This window comes from Mytilus californianus, unplaced genomic scaffold (assembly GCF_021869535.1).
Source record: "Mytilus californianus isolate M0D057914Y unplaced genomic scaffold, xbMytCali1.0.p SCAF_91, whole genome shotgun sequence".
In the NCBI taxonomy this organism is placed as follows: Eukaryota; Metazoa; Mollusca; class Bivalvia; order Mytilida; family Mytilidae; genus Mytilus; species Mytilus californianus.
The window spans coordinates 327,335-341,587 of record NW_026262747.1 but is presented as its reverse complement, the minus strand read 5'-3'; positions in this window follow the sequence as shown (position 1 = coordinate 341,587).

Here is a 14,253-nt window from a genome sequence, read left to right as displayed (position 1 = left end):
GATTATTTTGAAGAAAAAACATCATAATTCATAATCCTCCTAAAAAAAAAACCCAAAAAATAGGTTTTATTTAAGTTTTAGAAATCTCAATTTTATAACCTTTTATCATGATACTTTTGCAAAATACTCCTCAGTTATAGATGGCGCAATAAGTCTATAAATAGTAACATTTTCAGAAAAAATATTTTACATGGTTAATTTGTATCTCATAATGACCCTTAGTACAAAATTTCATAAAGATCGGGGGAGGTTGCCTGTGGCACCTCTCATTGACAGATTGCATGGTTCTATGGTTGATTGATTGTTGTTTGCTTTACGCCGCATTTGCACAATGTTTGATTTGGTGTTAAAGAAGTCTTCAAAGGTATACATTTAATTGTATGGTATCTCATCCCAAAGGGTGACTGGGGAAACGAAATATGGTCACTTGGTCTCCTCCCGATCGGCAGTAAAACGCTTGCCAAAGTGGGGCGTCTGTTTGGTTGCACGGGATGTATCAAGTTTGCAGCCACGTCCGGTCAGAATGGGGACGTCAAATCCGATTGCCACGCACTTTGCACGTTAAGAACCCTTGCAACAACTCTTTGAGGGGTACGTAGGTGGCCTTTTGCAAGGTAAAATTTCTGTCCCTATCCAATCTACCCTCATTTTCCAGTGGCAGTCCAAATTTCCCCGATCATCATCCCAAATGGCCTCTATTATGACAAGACATACCTATTGTATTTATTGTTAACTTGTTCTCGTCCTGAACATGCATGAAATATTTGCCATAGACCGTATAGCGTCCTGGATTATGTTTCAGTACCTGCCTCCATTTGTCAAAGGTCTATGGTATATGTCACCTTTAATCGTAATCTATGTGCCATATATGTCAAAAGGTACAGAAGCAATACATTTTTGATGTATTGTATTTTATAATGGAAAAATGGGAAAATATATTGAACATAGGTTTTCTCTTAACTTCATACACTTTTTTTTAATATTTTACTGGGAAAATCACCTTTATTGCTGGTTAAATATGCAGGTTTACCTTTTGACGTTCCTATGTTGTAAAATCTTTGAGCTCACATGTATTGAATTTATTTCTCACTGATTTCATATATTGAAAGCACATGCGAACTAAGAGATAGACATTATTTTTATGTCCGTTAATCGATCGTTTCTGGTCTTTTATCTTAATAGAAAGATAACATGAAAAATTTATTGATGTTGTGAAAGCAGGCATAATCTCTTTATTTGGTAACTTAGAACTAACTTTTACAATGTGATTTCAATAATGTAAGCTTTGTGAAAGTAAACATTTATTTTATTCTTAATTGTGCCTAAAGAATGGTGTAATAAAAACAAGCTGTTATTTAGGGGTTGTTGTGTTACTTTCATTGTTTTTACATTAATTAGGCCAGTAGTTTTCTCGTTTAAAATTGTTATTCTGGGAATTTTATAGCCGACTATTCAGTATTGGATTTACTTATTGTTGAAGACCCTACGGTGACCTATCGTTGTTAATATCTGTGTTATTGTGAAGACTTTTCTCATATTAAGCAATCATACCACATTTTCTTTTTGATATATAAAAGAGATTTCAAAAGCTATTAAAGCTATTAATATGAAGCGTTAAATGACTGTGTAAAATCATCTGTCAGCAAAATCAATCGCAAATTTTATCTGCAAAACCATCCTTTATAAAACAAATTAAAAGGGAATTTCCTGTTGATAAATCAACGACATTTCTCATATAAATATTTTAGCATTAGAAATGGAGATATTGTTACCACAAATCCTCAGTGACCCAGTCATGGTTTATTGTCTTTGGGATTTTTGCATTTCTTATTTGTTAAAAGACGATGGCTATGTTTATCATATGTTTACAATATTTTTAAATCATATCTAGCATTTAAAAATTGTGTAAGCATTTGCATTTTTTGTTTCCTTATTATTTATTTGGCCTCTCATCGTCAGTCAAAACTTTCAATAGTTTACATGATAAGTGTCGTTGTTTTATTTCAAACAATTGCATTAAACTATCAAAGTTGCACACAGCCAACTGTGTGAACAGTTTATTTTCATAATTGCGAAGTTAATGACCTAATTTCATTCATTGCTTTAACAATGGTATGATTGATTTTTTATACTATGAGCTGTCCAAACCTGTAACAGGGTGTGCAAAGTGTTTTCCCTTTTTCTTGGCTGCTCCAAGTCATGATTCATGACTTCGTCTGCAGTGTTGAAATCTGAAATATCATTTATGATAAATTAAGAAATATAGAATTGTCTTTTAATAATTTTACATTATTTTAATTTCACTTTCATTTTAATTGATGCGTTTAAGAACATTCCGAGTACGTATGTGTAGAATTTCTCTAACTGCTATTCCCCCCAAGGGTGACTGGGGAATAGAAGTATGGTCACCATTGGTCTTCCTCCGACCGGCAGTAAAACCCTTGCTAAAGTGGGGCGTCCGTTTGGCTGTGCGGGATGTACAAATTTGCAGCCACGTCCGGTCAGAATGGGGACGTTAAATCCGATGCCTCGTGTAAGTGTACACTTTATGAACCCTTGCAACAACTCTTTGAGTGGTCCGTAGGTGATCTGTTGCAAGGCTAAATCTCTGTCCCTATCCAATATACCCTCATTTCCCGTGGTAGTCTAAATTTTTCCGACCTTAATCCCGGACGCCCCTATTACAGAACCTACCTATTGTATTTGTTGTTAATTCTAACTGCTATTTCTTTTCCGACTATGTGGCTGAATCCTATCAGTAGGTGAGCAGAGCAGATGTGTAAGGTACTAAAATTTTCTTTAGGCCGTTGTTGTTTGCAAGATTCCAAGCTGTATTTAAGTAGGAGGAAACATTGTCTTGGTTACAGTTAAGACTTTATCATCACTCGCATAGGTCGACATGGTCTCCATCGGTGAAACACCCTAATGGGCTCTTGTTTAAATTTAGAAAGGCCAAGCATTATTGTAGCTGACAACTGGACAATGCCAAAGTGGGGCGTCCGTTTGGTTGCACGGGATGTATCAAGTTTGCAGCCACGTCCGGCCGGCTATAGCAGTGGAGATGGCTGGGCTCCAGTTAAGCCCGAGAACTACGTTTTGAAAGGGTAGCGAAACGAGAGTATACGTAACGAAGCGTATCGAAACGTAGTAGAAGCGTAAAAAAACGTAGTAATCCTTTGTTCCAAATGGGACCTGCCCCGTATGTTTTGAAAATTCCAAAACAAACGTAGCGAAAATTGAAACGAAATTGAAACCTAGTAAAAACGTATTAGCGGAACGCAACAAAACGTGCTTACTACTTATCGAAACGTAGCAATGCGTGGTGGAAACGTGGGTCTACACGTACTAATACGTAGCAAAACGTAGAAAGAACGTAGCAAAAACCTAGCTTTCAAAATAACGGGACATTTTTCTCCAAAAACGTAGTTGAAACGTAGCATTTTAAAACGTAGTAAAACGTGACGGTGTGACTGGGGCTTAAACGTGGGGCCGTCTGTTGGTTGCTAGTAATGGCTACACATTTGGAGTAAAGGTACACATATAATAAGATATATATCAATTTATACGTATGTGTGTTTAATTTCAAGAAAATTTATTGTTAGCAAAATTCATAATTATGTTTGTGAAGGTATAGAAAAATACGATGTGTTCATTTTAATACTGTACCAAAAGTTATAAATTAAATCCGGTAATGTAGGCGTATTTGAGTATTTTAATTTATAAAATTACTGTTTTATTTAATGTTATGTAAATTAACAAGCAATTCACCTAAATAAATATCTGTTATCACCTTTGACACATTCATAATTGGATAATATTTTACACCTTATTAATAACAGTCATTGATTGGTATATTAACATTATGTTATCGTCAAAGATTTGATTTGAGTTACTGAAATTATGATATTACAGCTATAAATATTACATTGTTTAGTATTTATTACTTCAAACTGATTATGCAAACAATTAATTTTTGATGTTATATTTCAGAATGACAACAAGAAGTCAACTCTCTGGACATGTTGTCACGCTCCTGTCAGCGGGACATTCAGAGGAAGTATACGATCCTTGAAGAGAAGAACCAGACGGCATGGGACCAATATATGGACAATGTGATAACAACGACCCAATTCTTGAAGGTTATTGCCAAACTTTACAAGCCGTCCGACAACCCACTTGACAATGTTCAGCCGCTGCAGTAAAGAGCAGGAGTTTGAACTTTGAACACTTTTCAAGTACAATCAGTAGCATGAATGTATAATTTTAGTGCTAATGTATTATTTCTATTGAACTTTATTTATTAAATCATGATGTGTAAATGTAAATAGAATGAATGTGTGACTGTCTTTGTATGTTTAAACCCCCCAAGGGTGACTGGGGAATAGAAGTATGGTCACCATTGGTCTTCCTCCGACCTGCGGTAAAACCCGTGCTAAAGTGGGGCGTCCGTTTGGCTGTTCGGGATGTACAAATTGCAGCCACGTCCGGTCAGAATGGGGACGTTAAATCCGATGCCTCGTGTAAAGAGAGTGCCACACTCTTTGCACGTTAAGAACCCTTGCAACAACTCTTTGAGTGGTCCGTAGGTGACCTGTTGCAAGGCTAAATTTCTGTCCCTATCCAATATACCCTCATTTCCCGTGGCAGTCTAAATTTCTCCGACCTCAATCCCAGACGCCTCTATTACAGAACCTACTTATTGTATTTATTGTTAATACGTTCTCGTCCTAAATATGCATGAAATATTTGCCACTGGACGTTAAGCAACCAACAATCAATCAATTGTATGTTTTAGTTTTCTTTTATATAGTAGTGTAACGACTTAGTTTAAGATATTTGGTATATATGATGAAGAACAAGTGATTAATGTAGAGCAGTGTGACTGTGTTTTTGTTTTACTAAGAGTAATTCAATTGTGTGCTTTTAAATATTTCTCGTTTAGGAAATAAATGTGTGCGAAGTGCAGTTCGAGATTGATCTTGTTATACCCAATAATGAACTGTTACGCGAAAAGAAATATCCACAATACCGCTTGCCCAACATTGAAGTGAGGTAACATTATTTTAAAACAAAAATAAAGCAAAATAATAAAAAAAATGTTATTTGTTAAAAAAGTTGGATGATTGCAGAATATTATTTTGTCCAATTAATGATCTACCTACATTCTTATTATTAATGCGGAAGAAAGAAAACATACAATACTGAACCCAAATTTAATCTTATTGTTATTTTAATTGTAGAAAATATTTGGAGAAAGTATGTGTCGAAATTTAAAACTTCTTTATGAATAAATATAATGTTACAGATACCTCATTTCATGCCCGAAAAAGGTGATTTTTACTTCAACGTGTACCAGATTCAAGTCCCGGAGAAATTGAGAAATAGCATCATACATTAACAAAATATTCAAAGTTATTACTGAAAAACCTGAAAATGAAACATGGTTCAAATTTGAGCCAATACTACATTTAATTATTTTCATGACAAATCCTACATAGTCAAGAAAAAAACATTGCCGAAGATGAACATTAAAGAGGGGTTCTGTCCAAAAGTCTGGGTTACTTTATAAGGCTTTCAGGAATCATTACCAAGCATCTACCTGCCAGAACTAAGGATCTAGTGGAACTAAGGAAAAGAATAATTTTTGATGGAATACCGTATACCTTTCAACTGAGATTTTTCAACAGATGGACCAGCACGACAGTTTGAGGCTGGTCAACAGAGAGGGGGGATTTTTCTTGCTTATGCGGTGTTCACATTAAAGAGCACATGAATTTGGAATACTGAAGGGCAGTATTTTTGAAAACAGAAATGTCTGATTAAGATAAAGTAGGGAAATATCAACCCATTATAAAATCTAACTACAGATGAATTAATTTAACTTGAATGTAGAGGTTTTGATACTTTAAGGCTTGGGACAAACGCAACACTTCAGATTTGCTGCATGGAATATCTCGCCCACCTGCCTTTCTCCTACATTATCTGGTACAATCCTTGACAGAGAGTAACATCAGCTGTTATGAGGTACACCCGCGTCAGCCGGTACACGACATTTCAAATAATTGCAGCCAGTTTTAACGTGTTAATGATACCTAACCTTCACCCATATCTGAAACAATAGTGGAATATCACAACATAGAAAAATGCACTAAAGTATCAATTGAAATGGCTTTACTCAAGCAAAAGACCAATGACACAAGTGAACATACACTGAACATATAAATTTGATCTTTGATACAATGTAAATACAAAATCAATAAAAATATATTTTATAATCTTCATTTTAACTTGTTCATGAATATATATCTCGCAAAATAAATTTGTCGCATATAATTTCATTATTAGTTCATATTGTCTTATCCATGCCTATCTCATTGCATTTTCTTCATTTTTTCCAGTATTCCATTAAAGCTAAAGAAGTTGGATTTATATCAGATAAAGAAGAAATTGTGGATTATCGTTCGAAAAAAAATCAAAAGAGAAACACTGGTATCTGATAAATCATCAAATGTAACCGTGGTATTGTACCATGGCTTGATAGATAAAGAAAATGGATCATACATATGCACTAATCTTTCATCAAGGTTGTATAGAAACAATTTCCCGTTTTCAAGATCAAGATTCAAAGTTTTACTTAGAGTCGATATTCAATAAACTACATAAACACAAGCTCTAGTGAGCTTTTCAAATCGACTTAATAACAAAATACAATACACACACACAATACAATACACACATACAAAAGTCATGAAAACAACACAACTTTAAATATATAATGCAAAGTAAGATACCATAAATGACATATATAAGTTAAAAGCATAGTACACTTAAAACATAGCACAAGTTAATAATAAGATTGCACAAATCATATAGTCACACAAAAAATAAAAGTATAATGAAAAAGGCATAAACACTATATGCATGCACTGCACAGGCATGAGCTGTTACTTGTCTCTTGACGAAATTATAGTAACAGTTGGCAAAGATTCAGATGTCATCTGCTCAATTAAGGAATCTCAAACATTAACTCCTTGTCTTACATCTAAACACTTGGGTTAGCATATATTGGATATATATAGATTCTACCACTGCATCGAGTGTGATACGATATTTATCCACTCGAGACAGTTAAATTTTCAAATTTAAAACGCGAGGCTCGCCGAGCGTTTTAAATATTTAAAATTTAACTGTCGAGAGTGGATAAATATCGTATTACACGAGATTTGGTGGTGGAATCTGTTTCTCTAATGATTTTCAAACAATACGCAGGCAAATTTATTCATTCTTTTCGAATGATCTGCAAAAAGATGTGCTCTTTCTATATGACGTCATCAGGCATGGTCGCCTTTTTTCATGCCGTCACAATAGGAAATTCAGAGGAAAGCAAGAAAATTCGACGTCATAATCGGATTTTAACCAATGAAGAACTGAGATCAAACGAACCACACGTTGATTAAATTTTTTTTATACCATGGGTGCAGAAAGGGATAAATTGACGAAGAATTAGAGAAACTCAGATACACCTCTTTATGAGCATGGTTATAACCTTCAAAATATACTTTCTGATTTAATGTTGATTTAACTTGAAGGCCCATATATTAAGTACTTTAATCCTACAAATACAACCATTGCATGGGTAACTACAGGTAGCACACAACACATACATGATCACAAAGTATGTCAAAAAGTATATGAAGAAGTATGTGTGGCCAGGAAACTTAGAAATGTTTAATGTCTGTTTATTTTAGTGGTTAGTCTGGTGTATGTTTACAAAAAATGTTGTTAACTAGTATGTTTTTTAATTGGTAATTTATATCAAGGGTTTTTCAGACTTAAAATTAAAAAAAGGTGAAAACTGATGCAGGGAAGTTAAATTGTAAGCTAACTTTCCAATGGGAAAGTGCATTTTCAACAAAAATATGAAACCCTGTGTTCTGGCGTGTATGGTAAACCTGAAAACATTTAGGTACACACCATGCTACGTTTCTAGCGGGATCAGCAAGTTTCGCTCCTTCCTTTGAAGGAATACGATGTTGGAAATAACGATGAAGCAACTGTGTCGGTATTTCTCCTTCAATTTTCCTCCTCATCTCAATTTTCCGTTGCAATGGACTCCTACCCTTCTCAATAAGAGCATTTACTGCAGGTGTCCTGGAAATGTTATGTTGTCTCCTTGGCAATCATACCACATCTTCTTTTTATATATTTGTTTTGGATTTATTGGTGCATACTGTTTATAAAAATTAAAAACATTTATAACACATAGGTTCAGCATGTAGAAGAGTTTTGTATACCACTTGCTTGTTATAAGTAAGCAAGAATAGTACTGATAAATCTGATCAGACAAATCAACACCTCCCATGAAAGAGCAGTATAGCTTGTTAATAAATACTCCGTATCAACTTTAAAATTGATACACTTAGAACATATTAAAGACATTCCTAAGCTTGTCTTGTATAGTAAGATAAAGCACCCTTACTTGTATGATATCACATTTGTTTTATAACTGGCTAGTGATGGGTTCAATAGATTCCCAGAACACCTTGTTTTGCAAAGTGTCTGGTGAATCCAGATTGAACACTCCATACGAATATATCTTTACTATATCCCTTTGTGAAATAGCTATTTTATGAACAGTGGTATTTTTGCCATCACGTTTTAGAAAGTTAACAACACATGGTTGGATGTGATAAATGCTCGATCTGTCATGATTTTAAATTCTCTGTTGTACGGTGTGCTGTTGAGATGCATTGATATTGCGGCCCTGACTCCTATAGGAGTCGACTTGGAATTTTCTTTGCCTTGTTTGGTTTTTAGACTTCCATAAAAAAAAAAAAACTTACGCGAACATTTATCGTTGACTTTTCTAATTTTTCAAATTCTATGTTGTGATCTTTCTCCTGTAACCAACCTGAACATTACAATTGCCCTATGAATATTATATTTTTTACTGTAATGTGGTAAAGTCAATATAAAATCATGCCGTGGTAAAATTTATATAAATTCATGCCCTATAAATGTTATTTTTTTACTATATGTGTATACATTGTATGTATACATGAAGTGATGTGTAAAATATCAGCATAATTGGTCAACCGGTTTAATGAGGTAAAATTTATATAAATTGATGCCTCTATGAATATTCTTTGTTTAATTATTGGTCAACCGGTTCAATGACGTGGTAAAATTTATATAAATTCATGCCCTTATCAATGTAATGTTTCGCATGTTTTAAATGTAAATGTATACATTGTAATCACTTTATATACACACGTAGTAAATTTTAATGGTCAATCGGTTTTATTTTGTGGTAAAATTTATATACATAAATGCCCCTATGAATATTATTTGCTTAATTGTATTTGAATACATTGTTTATACATGTAGTAATTAATAGTCAACCGGTTTAATTTATAAATCCATTTATTTAAAAAGATTATTTTTCATCTTGATTGTTTTATCCGCATTACTAATGAAATAAACATTGCATATATGGTGGAAGAAAAGAGGGCAGAACTAGACTAGTGACTATTCTCAGTAACGTCCTTGTATTAGGAGAATCTAAATATGTAAGTTATGAATGTATATACTAGTATGCATAGTAGATTTCTCACAGTTTTTATATTTGATATGCTCTGCCATTATAATAATTCACTAAGATTTATATTTCATCAATACTTCTAGTATAATGTTTTCATTTACATTATTTTTGTAAGATTTATATCCGTTTATATCCGCAACAAAGAATATAGATAAGTTGACACATATTGATAAAATTGCCGAAAGTGACTCTTGACAAACTTGAGGAACAAAACAGGTTTTAAACCGTAATCCCTGCTTTATAATATTGGAGTACACTTTATTCTGATTGGCTCCTTTTTCGCATGTCAATCAGTCTTTGCATTTGTATTTATGTTGTTATAAAGTGTTTATAAGCGGCATCATCGCGACACAAATAAATTAGACGAGCCCAGTCTAAAAAATCATTTCTGGATTTAATCCATTAACATAAACAAAGGCAGCAACAATGATTCTGTTCAAATGTTTAATGTGTCTTGTCCAGAACAATTGTCTTATATTTATTGACGATTTTTTTTTGCTTCGCCAACTTGCTCCTGAATATCTAACCACATTTGTCTTATTTGGTTATCTCTGAGAGGTGTTGATGTTGGGTTGAACGACATTACCTCTTTCAGATAAAATACATTTATCATATAAAAAAGGACATGTATTCAGTGATCACTATTCCGTAAACTTTTTAAAAGAAATTCTTCTAATTTGTATTCACGGTGAGTAAACATCTGATTAATTCTAATAAGAATAATACGAATAGGGCCAAGTCGTTTCAACAACATTTTTTTCGTAGATTTTAATTTGATCATGTTAAATAGCCCGAAGTAAAACCATCAAATAATTAATGATTTTTATAATTACATTTGTTAAAATTTTTAGCGAATCCGTCAGTTTTAGGGAGATGTCTTATCCAACGTTGTTCAGATCAGATCAAAGATTAAACGTTATGTTTTTTGTTTAAGAAAATATCATTGAATAGCACACAGAAAAACACTTTTGCACTCCGGTAATCATACTAATATATGCTGTTTACTTAATGTATCTTGTCATTTGAAAGTCGACATTACCTTTTTTTTTTATCAATTATCAAAATCGTCATCGGACGACTCAAACGCCACAACATTTATTTAACTATAAGGGTTGGGACAACGCTCTCTCTTTTGTACTTTTGTAAACCCTTCGGGACATCCTTACTACCTTCTTGCAATGCCTCTAGTCATGGGTACGGAAGATAACCTCCTTTTCTGCTTCTCTACCTTTCGCCCTCCTCTCTTTTCTTTAGAGTTTTCTGGGACAGATAGTCTGTCAGACACAGCCTGCACAGACACAGGCTGCTCATACACAGCCTGTACAGACACCCCCTGCACAGACACCACCTGGTCACTTTCACCATCATGCGTATCGGATACATCTGACATCCTTACCACCTTTTCGTTTTCGGACATGCTGAAAGTCTCATTGAAAATTGGATGCTCATATCTGAAGATGAACATAATGTTCAAATTGACAAGTAGTTAAACATGTCCAATCATAAATCTTGTCCGAAACGAGAATCATAATCTTATTATTTATAGACTAGTGTCAAAGCTAAATCTACTAAGGGGCGACATCAAAAGTTCAATTTAAATGTAGGATGAAACACTTAATTCACATAGTTTTTCAATGACTCCCCTGTGACTTTCTGTTCTACATTCATATAACAATGCATCCAAAAGTTAATAAATGACTTACTTTCGTTTTCACAAAAGGTATACACCATATTGACTTTTGTTGTTATTAAAGATAATCTGTTGGAGATCAAAATGTGAGTAAAATATGAACTTGTTTGCACATTTTGTTTATATTGTATTTGTAACACTCTAACGGTATCACATTTAATTCTTCTCCGTTTGGGTAATTCTCGTTTGTCAATTTTCTGATATTCCCATCCCCCTTCAAGAGAGTTATGTAATTCTGAATGGAGAAATATTGTGAATGAGTTATGAATAATAATTAAATATTATTTATTTTATAGTTTTTCTTTTTATTCTCAGTTAAAGAGAGAGAAAGGAAGGGAAAATTGGACTAGACCTACTAATTTGATTTGCAACCGCCAGACAGAGAAGTTTGATTTGTATTCACAATTCTCTACAATTAACGTTTTAGTTATTGTAGACGGAACTGACATGTGATAATGATGTTGATAAAGATGGTGTTTCTAGTGCATTTATGTATTGGGAGGTGACATATACATTGGTAGTATGAGTGGTCAGCAGTTGAAGTCATGGTAACATCTGACATCATAAGAAATGTACAGGTCATCAAATGAAGTTGCTGAGCTGGACTTCAATGGCACGAACTGAGGAGACCTATGCCCGAAAAACAAGTATTGTTGATGGCCAAGTTTTCCATTTATTCGTATGTTTTGCCTACCTGAATACACAGATATGCGATGTAAGTTGTGGTTCTATAACGGTACTTCCACGTGTGTGCTCCGTTTCCAATAACTTCTTTATTATGCCTGGATTGTCGACATCATCTAGTAATGATATTTATATGACTTGTCCACCAGAAACAATACAATTGATTTTTTTAATACTGGGAAACATTCCAAAAACAAGGTTTTTTTGTGGCATAACCATCCAAGATTTAGCTTACTTGAAACTCTATTGGAAGGTGTCATTTCGCTATCTGGATATTCATTGTAAAATAAATATTCTTTAAAGTAGGTGGGGAAACATTATGTCCATATGCAATATACAGAAGGAAAACAACGGGGGAAAGAGTGATGCATATTCATTATCTTCATTGAGAGTACTATTTTCCTTAGTATGAGGAATGTTCGTGTTATGAGTCTCATAGTTTCATTATTGTCATTTTGCCACATCCTGAGATAACCTTCGCCAATAATTTCAACCTTGATGTGAGTAATTATGTAATCAAAGGGTAGTCTTATGTGTTGAAAAACATAGTCAGTAAACGTGTATTTCGTTTGATATTTTTTCATACATTTGAAAAGTTGCAATAGTGTATTGTGATAACATACCATAAATCTGTTGAACACGATATCATTGTTGGTTTTGTTAAATGTAGGTAAACAATTCTTTTTTTAATTATCATCTTCAGTGAAATAAATGTCCTCAGTGCTACTAATGTACTGGAATATTTTGTTACAACTATATGTTGAAAGAATCTGGTCGAACATGCATCTACTGGTAAAAAAAAAGAAATGCTCATGAAGCAGAATCTGATTATTGGTGTAAATGATTTCCAAATATCAGGTGCCTCATTATTACAAAAAAAAACAGATATAATATCGAAAAGAAATTCCTCGCTAACAATCAACGAGTCTCTACTCTGATTGATCTTGACATTGTTCTCTTAATTCCGGTCCTCTATTAAAGATAAACATACAATCTACAGAAAGATGGTATGACAGACAAGGTTTCTTTTTTATGTGCATTGACAAGAATTCAATAGTCCCATTTGGTTTCTCGCACTTATGTCGGAGTTTTTCTTCAATTCCATTGAATCGATTGTAAATACATACATTCAACTTGAATGCCATTGGAATAAACCAACGGTGAAATGAACCTAAAATCAGATAAAAAATAATAACAGATTTTCTTCTCCTCTCTTGTGTATCCCATTTGTTTACTAATTTGCAATTTCAAAAAAATCGACGATACTCCTAAGATTTTTCATTTCACAATAAAAAAAATCCGATTTTTTTTTTAAATTTGTAAAACTTGCCATTGAAAAATAATTGTTGACAGTGCATGACTATGTGTTAAAAAGTATTCAAGTTCAATCAATGTTCCAGAGGTTTGTCTGTCAACTAGGAGTACTTTTACTTTATCGGACCCAAATGAAAGGGAGTAATTACTAGTATATAGGGATTTGTCACGTCAGAAATCGGATCCTGATATACGACTGTTCCTAATTTGTCTTGTTGTAGCAGTACCCATTCCTTGGCTTGATATTTCCCTGTGGTAGATCTTGTTGACACAGATCCCCAATCTGATCTCCTGAGCATGGCATTCTTTATCAAGAGACGGTGTACTTGTGAGTCGAACCACTTTCATCTATTGGAACAAGAGTAGTGGTTTTTTTCATCTGATTAGTGAGAAAGACATCGGATGTTGTGTTGCTGCACTCCGGTGACTATCAGAACACTTTTTTTCAAATGGGTTAATGTTCGGATTGATGTCCTCTTCTTTCATTTCCAGATCACACAAGTTTACAAAAAGCAACACACATACACAGGTAAAATAGCTACGGACGTATTACGTCCGTAAAAAATCCGTAATACGTCCGTATTATACGGAAAACCTACGGACGAATAGTACCACGGACGTAAAACGTCCGTTGCTTCCCATCCATAATACGTCCGTATCAAACCGTAAAACATCCGTTAAACGTCCGTAATACGTATTTATAATGCTACGTCCGTAATACGGATGTTTAGTACCACGTCCGTAATACGGATTTTTTGTACCACAGACGTATAACGTCTATTAATATTATGCATATTATTATATAGAGATATTTTGAAAAAAAATACCTGTATGGTTTGATTTTTATGTAACAGTTATATTGCTGAAACTTTTGATGGACCTGTCAATGACAAAATGCTATACTTTATTTTAAGGTGATGATACTTTTTATCTGCATTCCCTTATATAGTCTCCTAGTGTTCTA